Source organism: Triticum urartu, chromosome 6A, assembly GCF_056163025.1.
Source record: "Triticum urartu cultivar PI428250 chromosome 6A, HENAU_Tu73, whole genome shotgun sequence".
NCBI lineage: Eukaryota > Viridiplantae > Streptophyta > Magnoliopsida > Poales > Poaceae > Triticum > Triticum urartu.
In genome coordinates this window covers 295,440,937-295,461,091 of record NC_141878.1, presented here as the reverse complement: position 1 = coordinate 295,461,091, position 20,155 = coordinate 295,440,937, and positions in this window count along the sequence as shown.

Genomic DNA, 20,155 nt, shown 5'->3' with positions numbered 1-20,155 from the left:
CTGGATAGCGGTCGATGAGTGGAGTAATAGTAGTAGATGCAGAATCGTTTCGGTCTACTTGTCACGGACGTGATGCCTATATACATGATCATGCCTAGATATTCTCATAACTATGCTCAATTATGTCAATTGCTCAACAGTAATTTGTTCACCCACCGTAGAATACTTATGCTCTTGAGAGAAGCCACTAGTGAAACCTATGGCCCCCTGGTCTATTCTCATCATATCAATCTCCATCACTTTAATCTTGCTTTGCTTTTTTACTTTGTTTTTACTTTTTACTTTGCATCTTTATACCAAAAATATCAAAAATATTATATCTATCAGATCTCACTCTCGTAAGTGACCGTGAAGGGATTGACAACCCCTAATCGCGTTGGTTGCGAGTAGCTATCGTTTTGTGTAGGTACGAGGGGCTTGAGCGTGGCCTCCTACTGGATTGATACCTTGGTTCTCAAAAACTAAGGGAAATACTTACACTACTCTACTGCATCATCCCTTCCTCTTCGGGGAAAACCAACGCAAGCTCAAGACGTAGCAAAGCACTTCATGCATGTGTGTACGCATTATTCCCTCTAGTAATAGACGCCGTGCTATAACTACCAATGCTATTTTTCAGGCCGATCACTAGTCACCTTGGTCCCATAGATTTTTTTTCTTTTTTCTGAAGCGCGCTGTATAAACATTGACGGATGGAGTAGTATGAGTGGATTCAAAGAAGAGCGTATTGATGGTTTCTTCTTCAGAGCAACTTACAGTGGGAAAGGTGGGGCTTATGATTTGACTGCTCATTACTCACTATTAATGCGGTGCAACTACCGGGCTGAGTCTCCCATGCGGTTGTGCACTACCCCCTCGGTTCTTAAATATACTCCGGAGTGTTTGTCTTTCTAGAGATTTCAACAAGTGACTACTCAAATATTTGTCTTTTTAGAGATTTCAAATGGACTGGCACATACGGATGTATATAGACATATTTTAGAGTGTAGATTCACTCATTTTGCTCCGTATGTGGTCACTTGTTGAAATCTCTAGAAAGACGAATAGAATATTTAGGAACGGGGGGAGTACACATACGAAGCAAAATGAGTGAATCTACACTCTAAAATATGCCCGTTTGAAATTTGTAAAAAGATAAATATTTAGGAACGAAGGAGTATAATTTTGTGCATGGTACATGGACCCGGATGATGAAGAGGCTTCCAGCAATGCTATCAAGCTTCCATCATTTGTTTACATAATTGACGTACTATACAAATAATTTTCTAGCGACATGAAATTGTATAATGGTGTGAGCTTTCAGCTTTTATTTCGCGTGTCTTGACATCGATGCTCTTTCAGAAACAATAAAAAACTAACTTCCTTACTAGTGCATGTCAATTATTAGCATATCAGAGCTAATAATTACATCACAACTGAAGACAGAGTTGTGAGAAGGTGTTAAATTAAAATTGTTCCATGCTTTCATTGGCAGCAACGTCCCCCCAGCTCTGTCTAAATCAACAAGGCATGTTGGGAAAAAAGTAGCTGTCTGGAGCATGCAACATTCCGATCATTTTGTCCAGTTCGACTAAAATAGAGCTGATCGTCCCTGTTCCAAAGATATTAAGTGTGATTACGATAATAGAGGACTGTTGATGAAACAATAAACACACAAATAGAAGCTGGTCACCTTTGCAGTCTCTCTTAAGACTAACTAGTTGGAGAAGATTAGGCTCGGAGTTGGATGAGGAGGATAGAGAAAAACCAATCTCCCTTTGTGAAGTTGCACTGAAATGTAGAGACGTTGCCCGTGTGACATTTTAGTAAAACTGCACAAAACACTCTTAAGAAAAAGTGATTTGTGCAGTTCACCAAAAGGTCACAATAGCAACGAGGTGAAATGGATAGCCCCGTTTGCAAAAAAGAGGTAGAAAGGAAACAATTACTGGCCAATAACAGTTGTTGACACATGCGACGACAAAAAAGAAGCATATTCCTTATCCTAAGGGAAGATAACAACACGGTTGTGTTTGTCTAAAATGGTGTGAGGACGAGAATGCAATATGGAAAGTACGTCGGACGAGCTATGTTTTGGGCAAAGAACTATGGAAGATCCACATGCAGCGACATGGGAAGACGGGCAGTGGAGCAAGGCCGGAGGGGATACCTGGAGGTCGTCGGGTTGTAACTAGGTGAGCAGCGGCGGGCGGAATCTGTGAGCAGGTGGCATAGGCCGTGCCACGCCGGAGCTTGGTCAGAGAGAACGGCGTGTACCGCAGATTGGGACGTGCTTCCTCGGTGCCATCGAACGGAGAAAGGATGCACTTTCTCCCTTTTCCCCGGCGGATGGGATGCGGCCGGATCAGTGACCAACGGTGAGAGAGAGAGGCCACCGCACTCCCTTTACTCCGGCGGATGGGATGCGACCAGATCAGTGACCAACGGTGAGAGAGAGAGAGGCCACCATAGCCTTGTGTGAGATACTCTGAAGAGCGACAAACCAGGCAGGCATGCTCCATTGTATATAGTGAGCGGACTACCTTTTTCTCCATAAAAATCGTTTTATATTCTGTGTACGTGCCATTTAGCACTATAACTTTATTTAAAAATAACACAGCAACGCGTCAAGTCGAACTTTGTTTCGTGCACGCGTGGTACACGACCTCCCTAGGTAAACAACCACTACAGGCATTCAAATTACCACGTGGGCTGCCATTTCGTAAAGAAATGAGCTCCACCGTGTACCCGCGCGGGTGTGGCTGGGCACGAAGCATCAGTACGTGCACGGTGCACCTATTCTCTTCTTGTATACGTACACCACCTATGTGGGGTTGTGTGAGAGAGATACAAACCTAGAGAGATATAGTGTGTGGGTTCTTGAGAGTTTTTTTTGGGCGGGGGGGGGGGGGGGGGTCAATCAAAAAATGTAACATATGCAATGTGTGTGAAATAGAGTCCTGGATATAACATATATATAGAGGGGGCGATCCACGAGAAGAGAGTGCAGGTATCATAGGCTTGAGGTGTCCATAGAATCGAAGAGAGGGATGATGTGTGTGTGCGCGCGCGCAATCGATAAAGAGTGCCATCGAATTTGTGTGTGCCCACGTCAAAGATATAGAGTGGCTGGCCTACTGGAACGTGAGATGAGACATGTGCAGTTTGTCTCTGTGGCATGGATACCTACCTGCAGCGCTCGACTATCGGTGTGTGGTGGGGGAAGAGGGAGGCCCAATTAACTATAGAGGTACAATGGCTGGTATATGTGTGGAGGAGGAGAGAGGCCTACCTCATGTATTGTGACGCCCGGATAATTAAGCTATAGTGATCCCACGCTAATGGTGCCACGTCACCATGGTTACTGCTTCTAATCTATTGTTAGATCAAAACCGGTCCAAAATTCAAATTCAAAGTTTGGTAAATAATAAAAGTTTTCAAACATTAAAATAAAAATGTTTGAGTTGTACTAAATATTACATAGATAAATACGGTGTAGTAAACACATTTTTATATAAGGCCTAAATAATTTAAAATGATTTAAAACAGAAAAGTAAATAAATAAAAGAAAAGAAAATACAAAAGAGAAACTAAACTAACAAAAAAACAAAGAGAAAGCCCCCCTGGGCCAAGTGGACCAGCTGGCCTCCGCCGCCCGAACGGGCCGGCCCACTCCCCGCACGCCCGCCTGGCCTATAGGCCACACCCCCTAACCCTAACCCCATCCCACGACCCCCACTTCCCCCACTCGTCTCCCCTCTCACTCCCTCGTCCCCCCTCTCGATACCGATCTGGATCGAGATGGGGACGAACCACCGACGCTGCCGCTAGACAATGTCGCCCTCGACGCCCATCGCCACTGGCCACGACTCGCCGCACCACCGTGCCCTGGACCTCCGCTCGCCTCGCCTTCGACTCCCACGCAGCTTGATCGGAGCCGGGGAGTACCTGCGTCGCCGCCACGCCGTCGCCCGGCCTCGTCGCTGCCTCCCCGCCTCCCCGCTCGATGGCTCCACCGAGCCTCGCCGTTGAACCCCTGCAACATGGGGTGAGGACCCCGAACTCCCTTCCCCGCGTTTTCCTTCTGCTCGCTCCGCCGTTAGCTGTTGTTCTTGCTGCTGCTGCATGCTACTGCCCGCCCAACTTACCGCTGCTCCTGCCGATGACCTCGCCTCGCACAGCCGCGCCGGCTCATGCCAGCCACCTTCCGTGCACGCCCTTCCTCTGCTTGCCCGTGCCTGGCCACACCCCGCGCGCGCCCATCCCTGCTCACCGCGTCGGACCCACGTGCCCGCCCGCGTGCTGCGCGCGCCCCGTGCGGCCACGCCGCGGTCGGCGTCTCCCTTGGCCATGCTCCACCACGCCGCCCGTCCACCCTGCTTTGCTCCGCCCACGCGCTCGCCCTGCCGCCGCGCCTGACCCCGCCTGCCGCGCACGCTCGCGCTCGTCGCCAGCCACCGCTCGCTGCTCACCCCCCCCCCCCCCCCCGCCGCCTTGCTCCGCCTGCGCCGCGCTCGTCGCCAGCGTTTGCCACTGGCCTCGCCTCGCCAACACCCCCCCCCCCCCGCTCGGGCGATGACCGAGACCCGGCGCCCGCTAATGCCCGTAACCCACTTTGCCCCCCCCCCACCCCCGGGCCTATGACACATGGGCCCTGCCTAGAGAATGTTTTTTAAAAAAAGATTTAAAAAAGATAAATAAATAAGTAAATTAATTAATTAATTAATTAATTAAGGAATTAATTAAGTTAATTAATCCTACTTAATTAATCTAATTAACCTTTTAGTCTAACTAAGCAATAATTAGTTTAACCTAACCTTAATTAACTTAACAGTGTATGACAAGTGGGTCCCACAGGGCTGACACGTCAGTTTGACCCAGTCAACCTCTGTTGACTGCTGACGTCATGCTTACGTCATGCTGACGTCAGCAAACACTATTCTGGATAATGTTGCATTAAAATAATTAAATAAATCCTAAGAATGATTTAAATCTTTTAAAATTAATAGAAAATAAACCGTAGCTCAGATGAAAATACTTTCTACATGAAAGTTGCTCAGAACGACGAGACGAACCCGGATACGCAACCCGTTCGTCCGCCATACATCCCTAACCTATCGAACTCGCAACTTTCCCCCTCCGGCTCCTCTGCCCGAAAACGCGAAACACCGGGGATATTTTCACGGATGTTTCCCCCCTTCACCGGTATCACCTCGTACCGCGTCAGGTCACCCCTAGCACAATGTAATGCCGCATCTTGCTTTTTGTTACATTGATTGCTTTGTTATTTATTGTGTTCCCCCTCCATTACTTCTTTCCGGTAGACCCCGAGACTGCCGGCAACCCCAGTTCGACTACGGTGTTGACGACCCCTCTCTCTTGCCAGAGCAACCAGGCAAGCCCCCCCCCTTGATCACCAAATATTGCCTATTCTTCTCTATACTGCTTGCATTAGAGTAGTGTAGCATGTTACTGCTTTCAGTTAATCCTATACTGCTACATAGCCTGTCCTTGCTACTACTGTTGTTACCTTTACCTGCTACCCTACTACTTAGTATAGGATGCTAGTGTCCATCAGTGGCCCTACACTTTTGTCCGTCTACCATGCTATACTATTGGGCCGTGATCACTTCGGGAGGTGATCACGGGCATATACTATATACTTTACACTGTTACATTACCTATGGTACTGTTCGGAGTTGGGGGCTGAAGGGGCAGGTGGCTCCATCCCGGTAGAGGTGGGCCTGGGTTCCCGACGGCCCCCGACTATTACTTTGTGGCGGAGCGACAGGGCAGGTTGAGACCACCTAGGAGAGAGGTCGGTGTAACGCCCTCGATGCGGCTATATCTCCCACGTGTCGAAGCATGACTTAGAGGCATAACCGCATTGAAAGCAATGTCGCAAGTGAGGTAATCTTCACACAACCCATGTAATACATAAGGCAAAGAGATGCATAGTTGGCTTACAATCGCCACTTCACACAATACATGAATAAAGCATTACATCATCCAAATACAATCAAGGTCTGACTACGGAACCAAAATAAAAGAAGAACCCCAAATGCGACAAGGTTCTCGATCGACCCCAACTGGGCTCCACTACTGATCAACTGGAAGCGGAACAACATAAAGGACAAGATCTTCATCGAGATCCTCCTTGAGCTTGGTTGCATCATCTGCACGGTCTCAATGACACCTGCAAGGTGGTTTTGGAAGTATCTGTGAGCCACGGGGAGTCAGCAATCTCGCACACTCACGATCAAGACTATTTAAGCTTATGGGTAAGGTAAAGGTATGAGGTGGAACTGCAGCAAGCGACTAGCATATATGGTGGCTAACATACGCAAATGAGAGCGAGAAGAGAAGGCAAAGCACGATCGATAAAAGTATGATCAAGAAGTGATCCTAAAACAACCTACGTCAAGCATAACTCCAACATCGTGTTCACTTCCCGGACTCCGCCGAAAAGAGACCATCACGGTTACACACGCGGTTGATGCATTTTAATTAAGGTCAACTTCAGGTTTTCTACAACTGGACATTAACAAATTCCCATTTGCCCATAACCGCGGGCACGGCTTTCGAAAGTTCAAATCCCTGTAGGGGTGTCCCAACTTAGCCCATCACAAGCTCTCGCGGTCAACGAAGGAATAGACCTCCTCCCGAGACGTTTCGATCAGACTCGGTATCCCGGTTCTACAAGACACTTCGACAAGTTAAAACAAATCCAGCAACACCGCCCGAATGTGCCGACAAATCCCGATAGGAGCTGCACATATCTCGTTCTCAGGGCACACTCAGAGGAGCGCTCCGTACAACTAAAACCAAACCTCGAGTTTCCCCGAGGGGGCGCTGCACAGGACTCTAGTTTGGACCAACACTCAGAGGAGCACTAGCCCGGGGGCGTTAAAATAAGATGACCCTTGAGTCTGCACAACCCAAGGGAAAGAAAAGGCTAGGAGGCAAATGGTAAAACCAATGTTGGGCAAAGATAGAAGTGATTTCGAGGGTATGATCATCTTGCCTGAGATCCCGCAAGGAAGAAGAAGAGTCCATGAAGAAGACAAACGTACGTAGTCGGACGAATCCTCACAAACACGACGTTATCGAAACCAACCCAAAGAAGCAACACCGGAAAGAAGCAAACAACATAGTAAACAACCACCACATAAGCATGACACGATGCACAACCAGTATGATACATGTCCGGTTTAAAGAAGCATGGCATGGAAAAGTGCACAAACAATCCTACAAATTAAGTGGAGCTCAATATGCAACGAGTTGCATATTGACGGAACACCACATCAATTATTTAGTTCTCTCCCGGTTAGGTACTCAACAATATTAAATGTTGTTAAACATGGCAAGAGGTGAAGTATAACAAAACTACACCATTTAAACAATTTAAATGGGGCCGGATATAACAAATAACGAATCCGGTAAATCCCCATATGCCTTAGTAATTTATTGCAACAACCATTTAAACATTTTAATTGTTGTAATCATGATGCGGATGACATGAACAAGTTTATGCAATTTTTATTAAAAGTTGACAAGAGAATTATGAAGCATTTGTCACCATGGTGGAAAGGAAAGGGGTGCAACGGCAATGGTAACGAAAATGGTGCCACGGCAACGTTCCGGTTCTGGTAACTCGATTGAGATACCGATGCAAAGGAGAAGTGTGCGGATGTGTGCAAAACATGGTGGGGCGCTCCCAGATTCCGGGTGTCCCACGAATTGGCGACAAGGAAATGAGTGACAAAGGACAGGGTGCAGACACGAGCATCTTTAACATCGCAAGCATCCATTCACGGACATCGTCTCGAGGTTATACCTTCGAAGCGTGCAAGCGGGACAGTTCAAATTCGTAGCGGAAGTAGGCGTTCTCGCGACGGTAGAGGAAGTAGTGGTACACATCTCGGAGAAGGACTTGACGCATTTGATGTTTCCGAGGGGACGGTAGGGGAACTTGGCGTTAGGGCTACACGGGTCTTCGGTGACGGTCGATGTACATGGCAAATGTAGGGGTACTATGCTTCGGTCGTTGTGGCACTTGGAGATAGTAGTGGTACAAGGGTTGATGTTCATGTCGTCGTAGCCGTTCGGATCTTGGAGCGATGCTAGTCGTTCACTTGACAGCCTTGAAGGATTCGAAGGGGTACTTGGCGGTCTGTCCTGGTACTTGGCGTTGTTCCCTGTTAAGTGGTCGTTGGACTTGGCATCAAAAGCAACGACAATTGGAGGTGCATAATGACAGCGGTGCGTCGTGGTCCGGCACGAGTGCAGGAGGCCGGGGCGGATGACGCAGATGGGCCTCGCTGGGGAGGTCCATGGCAGAGGCGAGCGCTGGTGGTGGATCGACCCTCTACCTGCTTGAAGCAGGAACATGGCGGCACAGCAGTAGCTAGCGAGGCGTGAGGGAGGTCTAGCGCGGCGCCGGAGACGGGGAATGGGTGCAGGAAGATGGACCCGGCCAGTCTTGAAGGAGATCGAGGCGCAGGAGGCAGCTCGAAGCAAAGGAGGCGGCATCCGGCGACCCACGGCCCTGGCGGCTCGATGTAGGGGCGCGGGGGCGCTTGAGGCAGGGCCGGAACCTGCGGGGCTTGGCGCGGTTGGAGGACAGGACCGCGGGGCGGAGGAAGGCGGGCGCCAGCGTCAACTGGTGCTTCGGGAAGTTCGAGGAGGCAGGGGCGCGGTGTGCAGCAAGGATGCAACGGTGCGGCGCTGGAGCATGGCAAAGTAGCGCAGCAGTGGCGAGCTCGGGGCAAGGGCAGCGCCATAGGAGGGGTTCGAGGGAGATCGAGGAGAGGAACGAGGGAAGTGGGGGCGGCCCTGGGGATCGAGAGGGAGATGGGGATCGGGATGCGGGCATCGGGCGCGTGCATCCTCTCCTGGCGGCGCGAGGTTAGCGAGAGGAGGGAGAGATGGGAGATGGGGATCAGGCTGAGGTACTAGGGTTAGAGCGCTGAGGTACTAGGGTTAGAGCGGGACTGGGAAGCGGGCCGGCCTGGACTGAGGCCCAAGTGGCCAGCTCGGCTACTCTCTCTCTCTCCCCCACTCCTTTGATTTTTTTTAAAAACAGAGAACTAAAAGAAAGGAAAAAGGACAGAGGAGAAGGTTGAAGAAGAATTTGGTCAAGCGGTAAATTTTCTTGGACTCACAACAATATTTTTGGTCCGAGAACATAAGAAATGGCAAGATCGAATGATAAGAATTCAAACTCATTTGAATTTAATTCAAATGGGTTTGAACTAGAACGAGGTTTTAGCAGTGCCCAAAAATGTTGAGATTTTTGGTAAAGCTCCGGAAAGTGAAGAAAGAATTTAGGGCAAAGTTTGGAGACCAAACTTGAAGCAGAAAAGACATGGAATTATTTTGCAAGTGTGTTTATGGGTGAATCCAAATTATTGGAATATTTAATATAGCTCTCTAAATATCGAGAGAATATGTTATAAAGAGAATCACCATGTGAATTCCCTCGGTTTAAATGGATCAAAGATCCATGCCATTTATTTAGTTGAGATGCAAAAAGACTTATGACATGATGACATGATGCAATGCACATGATGCAACGAACCAAAACGAAACACCCGACAACACCCGGAAACATGGAAGGCATCTGAAGCTCCGGTCTTGGGGCATTACAACACTCCACCACTACGAGAGGATCTCGTCCCGAGATCTAGAATGGCACTAGAGGGAAAACGGAAGAGAAAAGAGAAGAGGTAAAACCAAGTTGCTTCTTTGACAAACGAGTGAAACCAAAGAACCGTGAGAAGTTGTACAAATTGAATGAGAGAATGTAATGGAGATGAATGAAGTTGAAAACACTCCATTAGAAAAGAGGAACAAGGAAGAACAACTTTGGGCAGCACTTCGATTGAAAAGAAAAGGAATTGAATAAGAACTTGGTAAGATGAGAAGATACTTGATGAAATCACAACACACTGCCTCCGGAACTATTGAATGAATGGAACAAGGGGTAAGAAAAAAATCTCAGATAGCACTCCGGCTAAATGGATAGGCATGAAAAGAACATGATATTTGAGCAAACGAGATGATGGGTGAATATAGCAGGAATACAAAGCCTCCGAAACAAAAGAGAGAATGGAATGAGATGGACGGAGGAGAGAACAATATCTTCTATCTCGAATGAGCTTGAAAAAAACATCCTTAGGAGAAGGGTCGAACGGAGTTGTTGGAAAAAAAACATAAAGGATAAACTTGATATGGACTTATAGAAGAAATCACAAAATAATGAGGTGACAACTTTCCACTCACGGAAAAGATTTGATTGGATTGATATGAGCAAGGAGAGCAGAAACTTATTTCACTGGAAGGATGAAAGAAGAACTTGGGTCATTTATGAGCACCATAGGTAGCAACAAACCTTAGGGAACGCTCTAGGTGAAAAATAATCCAAGATAATTCCAATGAAGAGATTGATGGATTTAAAATACCTCATTCCTAACAACATGTGAATCATGAAAACATGAACTCAAATTATCAAGAATGACATAATACCACCTCCAATGATACAGTACACAAAAATGCACTCTGGATTACAATATGAAGAAAGCTTGAGCTCCTCTGAAAAGAAAGTTGATGAACGTTTCGAGAAGGAATATAAATCCTTGATGAACCATCATGTAGAACCTTCATGAAGAACTCCGGTAAACAAAAGATAACGAAAAGAGAGAGAAGTTTAAAACACAAGGTGAAACCTTGTAATGATTTAGATGGATCTCCATGATAATTTGAGCTTGGCACTACGGGAAAGAAAGATGAGCACTTGAAACCAAGAATAAGTATGATGAGCCCCTCCAGAAAACAGGAATTGAATATACTCGATGAAACAAGAATAAGAATTATTCCTATTAAGATTAAGAGAGATATAACACAAACTTGAGAAAGTCCTCAACGATCCACCGGTAGAATTGAAATAACGAATAAATTGATGAGGAAGAGAAATCTTGACCGAACCACCGTAAGAATTAAAATGAACGACGAAAAGATAAAGAAACACCGGGAAGAATTATAAAATGAACAGAGATTGAGAGGATTTAGAAACATGAGAACAAAGAGATCACGAGCTGATTAGATGGTCCTTGATTTAAACACCGGTATGATTTAGAGTATGAGAGCTGAAAGCTGGAATGAATAAATCTGAATTTATGGACTCCGGATAATCCAACTGAGAAGTCTCTTGAATTTCTCCGGATAGGTGAAAAGAATTCTGACAATTGAAAACAAATATAAGAGGATGGCTTGACTGGAATCACGAATCTCTGAGAGAAGGATAAGATATGGAGGTAAACCCTTCTTCAGTCTTCAAAATCCGAGAATGACGACGAGAAACACCACCATGAATTATTTAGACACTCCGGAAGAATCAAAAGCTAAGAGGTTGAGCCAACTATGAAAAGAATTTGAAAGATCTTGGAGAAACACATCTGACTGAAGAAAAATCATTCTTACGTCAAACTTCGAAAAGAAATTTGAGGATAGCTCCGGGAAAATAAGAAGAGTCAGGTAAGATCCTGGGAAAAGACCTGTGGGTTAGGGCCCACTCAAAAGAAACACCGTAGAAATGATTGCTCAAAAGAGAGATTGCACCAGTTGAATTAAATGGCTAGAATGAGAAACCAATCTCAAAAGAGCTTGAACGAAAGCAGAGTGGAAACACGAGTCTTCGAGATATCTTGAACACTCCGGAACAATTGAATAGCGAGAGGTCAATGATTAAGAACTGCACCGGCATGAGAAGGTATTTGAAACGAGGAAAAAGGGATATGAGATCAACACTGAAAGCTTGATTTGAAACCACTGGAGATGAAAAGAATGAAGAATGACAAACTTGAAGCTCCATTAGAATCTTCATGAGAATAACCAGATAAGAACATTGACGGAAAAGGAATGGAGAGGCTTCACAACTATAAAATGATACTTGAATAAGAAATCTGGTTCCTTGAAGAAAAGGGTGGGAGGGAGGGAAAACAAAGGCAACTTGGAGACGGATGAAACAAACACCGTTCAGAAGAAACTGATACTTGATCTTGCGGATGTTGAAATGATCGGCTTCACTCTAAGAGAAAACACACCGGTTGAAAAAGAATTAACATGACAATCTCAATTGTCATGAAGGATTTGCATTCACATAGAAATGTGAGAACACCACTTAGGAAAGGTATGGAATCAACATTTGACATTGAAGCAACTCGAATACCAGAACTCAAAACAAAACAAAGGATTGGCTTGTGGAATAAGCCGGAACAAACATATCATAGAGATTTTGTCCGAAGTTTTCGTGGTGGGGCCTACACGGGCTCGATCGTACAGCACCATCATGTACAAGGCAGTGCACATGACATACGAAGAGTCCCCAAGTTGGCATAGCCAAGGGCTCTTTAAGACACAATGAAACCACTGTAAAACCGACCATGAATAGGCGGACCACTAGACGTTGAACCCCAATTTCATATCATACATCTGTCGGAAAGATATCCTACGAGCTACTTGAATTCCCACTTATAAACTCCCGAACCTTTCCGGTTATGCAATCAGGTGTTGGGGATACAGGGGAAGCATAATATCTCACCCAAAACTAGCAAATCCTACATCCAGCTGTATCCATCCTTCATCACATAACCAAGAAACCTTTGGAAATCATCTACCTCAACCTTCGAAAAGCATCCGTTATACAAGTTATGGCAATACTCCTGAACTCCCGCCCCAGTACTGGGTGGCGTCGAGGTTATCTCACCAACAACTGCATAAAAGAGATTTTCGATGTCGGCGTACTAAACTCAGGTATTCCAGAACTGCAACGATAAAATTGTGATGACAACACCTCGGAGCTCAACTCCCCAGGACACTGCCACAAAACCCCTGACAGGAGGCACCAAGACAATGTTCTCGTCACAAAACCATCGGAACGATTCCAAGATACCCGCGTGATCCTAAATTTTTTTTTAGTGAAATTTGAGAAGAGAAGAGTCAAAACTCTACGTCATGATGCCATACCAGAGCGATGAGGAGACTGGGAAGTATAAAGAATTCCTAAACTCTCCGATATATAATTCCTAAATGACTCAAAACATTTTTCTAGACACAACTCGGCCGCTAAAAACGATCAAGCAATGGGGCTCCTAAGGTCGGGAAGGCTCTGATTACCAACTTGTAACGCCCTCGATGCGACTATATCTCCCACGTGTCGAAGCACGACTTAGAGGCATAACTGCATTGAAAGCAATGTCGCAAGTGAGGTAATCTTCACACAACCCATGTAATACATAAGGGAAAGAGAAGCATAGTTGGCTTACAATTGCCACTTCACACAATACATGATTAAAGCATTACATCATCCAAATACAATCAAGGTCCGACTACGAAACCAAAATAAAAGAAGATCCCCAAATGCGACAAGGTTCCCGATCGACCCCAACTGGGCTCCACTACTGATCAACTGGAAGCGGAACAACATAAAGGACAAGATCTTCATCGAGCTCCTCCTTAAGCTTGGTTGCATCATTCTGCACGGTCTCATCGACACCTGCAAGCTGGTTTTGGAAGTATCTGTGAGCCACGGGGACTCAGCAATCTCGCACCCTCGCGATCAAGACTATTTAAGCTTATGGGTAAGGTAAAGGTATGAGGTGGAACTGCAGCAAGCGACTAGCATATATGGTGGCTAACATACGGAAATGTGAGCGAAAAGAGAAGGCAAAGCACGATCGATAAAAGTATGATCAAGAAGTGATCCTAAAACAACCTACGTCAAGCATAACTCCAACACCGTGTTCACTTCCCGGACTACACCGGAAAGAGACCATCACGGTTACACACGCGGTTGATGCATTTTAATTAAGGTCAACTTCAGGTTTTCTACAACCGGACATTAACAAATTCCCATCTTCCCATAACCGCGGGCACGGCTTTCGAATGTTCAAATCCCTGCAGGGGTGTCCCAACTTAGCCCATCACAAGCTCTCACGGTCAACGAAGGAATAGACCTCCTCCCGAGACGTTCCGATCAGACTCGGTATCCCGGTTCTACAAGACACTTCAACAAGTTAAAACAAATCCAGCAACACCGCCCGAATGTGCCGACAAATCCCAATAGGAGCTGCACATATCTCGTTCTCAGGGCACACTTAGATGGGCGCTCCGTACAACTAAAACCAAACCTTGAGTTTCCCCGAGGGGGCACTGCACAGGACTCTAGTTTGGACCAACACTCAGAGGAGCACTGGCCCAGGGGGCTTAAAATAAGATGACCCTTGAGTCTGCACAACCCAAGGGAAAGAAAAGGCTAGGAGGCAAATGGTAAAACCAATGTTGGGCATTGCTGGAAGAGTTTTATTCAAGGTGAACTGTCAAGGGGTTCCCATTATTACCCAGCCACGTAAGGAACGCAAAATCCGGGAACATAACACCGATATGATGGAAACTAGGGCGGCAAGAGTGGAACAAATCACCAGGCATAAGGACGAGCCTTCCACCCTTTACCAAATATATAGATGCATTAATTAAATAAGAGATATTGTGATATCCCAACAAGTAACATCTTCCAACAAGGAACAACATCTCCATGTTCCAACAAGGAACAAACTTCAATCTTCACCTGCAACTAACAACGCTATAAGAGGAGCTGAGCAAAGCGGTAACATAGCCAAACAATGGTTTGCTAGGACAAGGTGGGTGAGAGGCTTGGTTCAACAATATCGGCGGCATGATAAGCAAGTGGTAGGTATCGCAGCATAGGCATAGCAAAAGAGCGAGCAACTAAGCAAGCAAAGATAGAAGTGATTTCGAGGGAATGATCATCTTGCCTGAGATCCCGCAAGGAAGAAGAAGAGTCCATGAAGAAGACAAATGGACGTAGTCAGACGAACCCTCAAAAACACGACGTTATCGGAACCAACCCGAAGAAGCAACACCGGAAAGAAGCAAACAACATTGTAAACAACCACCACATAAGCATGACACGATGCACAACCAGTATGATGCATGTCCGGTTTAAAGAAGCATGGCATGGCAAAGTGCACAAACAATCCTACAAATTAAGTGGAGCTCAATATGCAACGAGTTGCATATTGACGGAACACCACATCAATTATTTAGTTCTCTCCCGGTTAGGTACTCAACAATATTAAGTGTTTTTAAACATGGCAAGAGGTGAAGTATAACAAAATTACACCATCTAAACAATTTAAATGGGCCCGGATATAACAAATAACGAATCTGGTAAATCCCCATATGCCTTAGTAATTTATTGCAACAACCATTTAAACATTTTAATTGTTGTTATCATGATGCGGATGACATGAACAAGTTTATGCAATTTTTATTAAAAGTTGACAAGAGCATTATGAAGCATTTGTCACCGTGGTGGAAAGGAAAGGGGTGCAACGGCAATGGTAACGAAAACGGTGCCACGGCAACGTTCCGGTTCTGGTAACTCGATTGAGATACCGATGCAAAGGAGAAGTGTGCGGATGCGTGCAAAAGATGGTGGGGTGCGCCCGGATTCCGGGTGTCCCACGAGTTGGCGACAAGGAAATGAGTGACAAAGGACAGGGTGCAGACACGAGCATCTCAAACATCACAAGCATCCATTCACGGACGTCGTCTCGAGGTTATACCTTCGAAGCGTGCAAGCGGGACAGTTCAAGTTCGTAGCGGAAGTAGGCGTTCTCGCGACGGTAGAGGAAGTAGTGGTACACGTCTCGGAGAAGGACTTGACACATTCGATGTTTCCGAGGGGACGGTAGGGGAACTTGGCGTTAGTGCTACACGGGTCTTCGGTGACGGTCGATGTACATGGCAAATGTAGAGGTACTATGCTTCGGTCGTCGTGGTACTTGGCGATAGTAGTGGTACAAGGGTTGTAGCCGGCCTTGGCGGTTCATCGTGTAGTCATAAACGTTTCATAGATGTTCATGTCGTCGTAGCCATTCAGATCTTGGAGCGATGGTAGTCGTTTACTTGACGGCCTTGAAGGATTGGAAGGGGTACTTGGCGGTCTGTCGTGGTACTTGGCGTTGTTCCCTGTTAAGTGGTTGTTGGACTTGGCATCAAAAGCAACAACAATTGTAGGTGCATAATGACAGCGGTGCGTCGTGGTCCGGCACGAGTGCAGGAGGCCGGGGCGGATGACGCAGATGGGCCTCGCTGGGGAGGTCCATGGCAGAGGCGAGCGCTGGTGGTGGATCGACCCTCTGCCTGCTTGAAGCAGGAACATGGCGGCACAGCAGTAGCTAGCGAGGCGTGAGGGAGGTCTAGCGCGGCGCCGGAGACGGGGAACGGGTGCAGGAAGATGGACCCGGCCAGTCTTGAAGGAGATCGAGGCGCAGGAGGCAGCTCGAAGCAAAGGAGGCGGCATCCGGTGACCCACGGCTGCGGGGGCCGGCCTGAGATGGGGATCGGGCTGCGGTACTAGGGTTAGAGCGGGACTGGGAAGCGGGCCGGCCTGGATTGAGGCCCAAGTGGCCAGCTCGGCTACTCTCTCTCTCTCTCTCCCCCACTCCTTTGATTTTCTTAAAAAACAGAGAACTAAAAGAAAGGAAAAAGGACAGAGGAGAAGGTTGAAGAAGAATTTGGACAAGCGGTAAATTTTCTTGGACTCACAACAATATTTTTGGTCCGAGAAAATAAGAAATGGCAAGATCGAATGATAAGAATTCAAACTCATTTGAATTTAATTCAAATGGGTTTGAACTCGAACGAGGTTTTAGGAGTGCCCAAAAATGTTGAGATTTTTGGTAAAGCTCCAGAAAGTGAAGAAAGAATTTAGGGCAAAGTTTGGAGACCAAACTTGAAGCAGAAAAGACACGAAATTATTTTGCATGTGTGTTTATGGGTGAATCCAAATTATTGGAATATTTAATATAGCTCTCTAAATATCGAGAGCATATGTTGTAAAGAGAATCACCATGTGAATTTCCTCGGTTTAAATGGATCAAAGATCCATGCCATTTATTTAGTTGAGATGCAAAAAGACTAATGACATGATGACATGATGCAATGCACATGATGCAACGAACCAAAACGAAACACCCGACAACACCCGGAAACATGGAAGGCATCTGAAGCTCCGGTCTTGGGGCGTTACAGTCGGCCTGGCCCTGGTCGGCGTTCGCGGATATTTAACACGTTTAGCGAGATCTTTTTATTTTGATCTATGCGGGGACAGTTATGGGCACTCGACGTCGTTATATCAGCCGAAGCCTTCGTGTCATCAGCGACTGAGCGGCGCGCGCCGGATTGGAACGTAAGATTGCTCTTGTATTAAGGGGTCTAGTTCTGCTTCCGGCCGCCCTCGCAACGTGCAGGTGTGCAATGGGCGATGGGCCCAGACCCCTGCGCCATAGGACTTAGACTGGCGTGCTGACCTCTCTGTTGTGCCTAGGTAGGGCTGCGACGTGTTGATCTTCCGAGGCCGGGCATGACCCAGGAAAGTGTGTCCGGCCAAATGGGATCGAGCGTGTTGGGTTATGTGGTGCACCCCTGCAGGGAAGTTAATCTATTCGAATAGCCGTGACCTTCGGTAACAGGACGACTTGGAGTTGTACCTTGACCTTATGACAACTAGAACCGGATACTTAATAAAACACACCCTTCCAAGTGCCAGATACAACCCGTGGTCTCTCTCTCACAGGGCGACGAGGGGAGGATCATCGGTTAGGGTTATGCTACACGATGCTACTTGGTGAACTTACCATCTACTCTTTTCTCCTGCTGCAAGATGGAGGTTACCAGAAGCGTAGTCTTTGATAGGACTAGCTATCCCCCTCTTATTCCGGCATTCTGCAGTTCAGTCCACATATGATACCCTTAATCCATTTGATACCAATGCATACATATGTAGTGTAGCTCCTTGCTTGTGAGTACTTTGGATGAGTACTCACGGTTGCTTTTGTCCCCCTTTCCCCTTCCCTATATCTGATTGCTGCGACCAGACGTTGGAGTCTAGGAGCCAGATGCCACCGTTGATGACGACTACTACTACTCGGGAGGTGCCTACTACTACGTGCAGCCCGCTGATGACGACCAAGAGTAGTTTAGGAGGATCCCAGGCAAGAGGCCTGCGCCTCTTTCGATCTGTATCCCAGTTTGTGCTAGCCTTCTTAAGGCAAACTTGTTTAACTTATGTCTGTACTCAGATTTTGTTGCTTCCGCTGACTCGTCTATGATCGAGCTCTTGTATTCGAGCCCTCGAGGCCCCTGGCTTGTAATATGATGCTTGTATGACTTATTTTATTTGTAGAGTTGTGTTGTGATATCTTCTCGTGAGTCCCTGATCTTGATCGTACACGTTTGCGTGCATGATTAATGTACGGTCAAATTGGGGGCGTCACAAGTTGGTATTAGAGCTGACTGCCTGTAGGAATCCCCATTCCGAACTCCTAGGCCGAAGTTGAGTCTAGTCGATGAAAATTGTTTTACTAACTTGGTTGTGTGGCCCCTGGGCCCACGTCGCCATCGGGTGTTATTAGGATCTTTTATTCCTCGTCTAAGCTCTGGGACTCTGAACTCTCGTATTCGGGTTTAATGGATTTATTAAAAATCTAACTTAGGTTCTCGAAAATACTTTCTCCCGAAGAGCCCTTTCAGTCCAGATGATCGCCGGCTGCACCAGAAGATTTCGAAGATACTCTCCGATATTCTGTCGAGACCTTGTGCTTGTTGCTTTTGCAATTCCCTTCCATCGATAAACCTCTATGGATAACCACGTACACGTGTCATTCATATAATCATTCCTCACTGATCTTGTTATTACAAGATGCCCCAAAATTCTCTCTATTGTTCCGAGAGTACTTTGCGCCTACTGCCTTGCATTTCTTTGCCACATGAATACCACTATGGGTAATTTCTAGCACTCACCACATGGATACTATTTGAACTTCCAAAAATCCTGAGTAGCCTATTACTCTTGAAGTTCTTACTTGCTTGCATAATGGTCAATCCCATAAGTCTATAATTTTATTGGCATCCCTTGTCATTATCATTTTAAGTCTGTTGATTCAAAATGTTGTGAATGCTCTCCATCCTCAATCAGATCCAAGAATTCATCCTTCCAGCTCACACATCATTTTAAACATGAGCTGGTTATCGACCAATCAAATTGTCATCGATTGTACCCCTAAGTCTATTCGATCGATCCATTCTTAATGAGAGCATTGGCTTTTGATCCCTTGATTTGGAAATGACAATTCCTTTGCATTTGAGATTTTAAATGGTCAGTTGTTTATATAATCTGATGCCCTTTCATTCCATCTTCCTTTGATAGAGTACCGATACTCGCATCAGCTCCATTGTAGACCATAGAACCCCTTGTTGGATTATTATCCGGCAGTTTCCTTCCTATTCAATAACCTTGTGAGCCTTTCCATGAGTATATGATACCTTTGGTAAATTTTCTCCTCTCTTTTGCTAACCATGCTCTACTTTCGAGCTTGTGATATTTACTCTTGAAACTTGCGGTATATGTTTCTAAGAAGCCCTTATGGGTTGAACATATGCCGTCTCTAAACCGTGTGGGCCCAAAAGATTTCACGGGCCATACTCATCTGGTATTTCACCAGGTAAAACTTTCAACACTAGTGCCATTATCAAAACGAGAAGTGAATGTAAGGTTGTGCTTTGGAGAAGTGGGAGTCGACCTTGAACTTTGTGTTCATGCCCATGGACCCGATGTGGAATCTATCATGAAATCTTCTTGTATTAATAATGGTCCCCTTATTATAAGTTCATCTTGTATCTATGTTGGTCCTTTGCAACTGTGGTTCCGACCATGATTGTTCTTCTTTGATCCCATTACGTGGACAAGTTAAAGCACTTATCTTCTGCAAATCGATATGCTTGTCCAATCTCTATACCGAACTACCTTGAGTGTTGCCCCCTACTATCTCGAGGATATCATGCTATTGTACTACGTCTTATGAATTTCTGTTGAAGTAGTACCTTCCCTATCATAGTCACTCCACGAGTTCTAGGTTGTCGTCAATCGAGAACACCGAATAGTGAATTGAGTCCGCGCTATGGTTCGATAACTCTTAGTAATCTTCTTTAAGTACGAGTTTGTACCCGATCACGCCATTCCTAGCCTGTTTGGCTATATCATTGTCTTGATGATTTTAACTGTGCTACCTGGTCCTTATTCCCGGAGCAC